This window comes from Balaenoptera musculus, chromosome 10 (genome assembly GCF_009873245.2).
Source record: "Balaenoptera musculus isolate JJ_BM4_2016_0621 chromosome 10, mBalMus1.pri.v3, whole genome shotgun sequence".
NCBI lineage: Eukaryota > Metazoa > Chordata > Mammalia > Artiodactyla > Balaenopteridae > Balaenoptera > Balaenoptera musculus.
The window spans coordinates 77,189,027-77,189,928 of NC_045794.1; the positions used below are offsets into that span (position 1 = coordinate 77,189,027).

General features: G+C 40.4%; 1 non-coding gene across 1 annotated transcript; it reads left to right on the forward strand.

Annotated features, from left to right (window-relative positions):
- The first annotated feature begins 252 nt into the window (after nucleotides 1-252).
- On the forward strand, nucleotides 253-325 carry TRNAV-CAC. The gene has a single exon. It is a non-coding gene; the product is annotated as a tRNA-Val (tRNA).
- Nucleotides 326-902: the final 577 nt, after the last annotated feature.

A 902-nucleotide genomic window follows, 5' to 3' on the forward strand; every position in this document is an offset into this window, starting at 1 on the left:
AGGAAGAATGGTGGGAGGAGCTCTGCTGCTGAATAGGAATGAGGAAGCAGGCTCCTAGTATCAATGTGAAGAATCTTCAAAGGGACTTGAGTTTGTAAAAGGAGCAAGAAAAACAAGGTAGAATCATAGCAATTAGAGTAAACAAGCATTTGATTTCTCTAGGCTAGTGTTGTCCAATAGAAATAAAATGTGAGCCACACATATAACTTTACATTTTCTAAGTAGTCACATCTAAAAAGTAAAAAGAGAACTTCCCTGGTGGTTCAGTGGGTAAGACTCTGTGTTCACAATGCAGGGGGCCCAGGTTTGATCCCTGGCCAGGGAACTAGATCCCGCATGCATGCTGCAACTAACAGTCCCCACGCCGCAACTAAGAAGCCCCCATGCCGCAAACAAAGATGCCACACCAAAGATTCTACATGCTGCAACTAAGACCCGGCACAGCCTAAATAAATAGATAAATAATTTTAAAAAGTAAAAAGAAACAAGAGAAATTAATTTGAATACTACATTTCATTTTACTCAATATATCCAAAATAGCATCATTTCAGCATGTAATCAATATAAAATTATTAATGAGCTACTTTGCATTCATTTTTTTTCTTACAAAGTATTCGAAATCCCATATGTATTTTGCATATACCGCTCATCTCGTTTGCTCTAGCCGCATTCTGAGTGCTCAACAGCCACACGTGGCTAGTGGCTGCCATACTGAACAGCACATATCTAGGCCAAAGAAAGTCTCTGTTTCTGGCACAGTGGAAGTGAGTGATATAGTTGAAAGCCAGATCTGACAGCATTCTTCAAGACCACAGAGAGACCTCATTTCCAATCCTACTAATCCAATTTCAATATAGGTCTTGGAGGGCCACCATCAAACTTTGCCACCATTTGGGGGACAG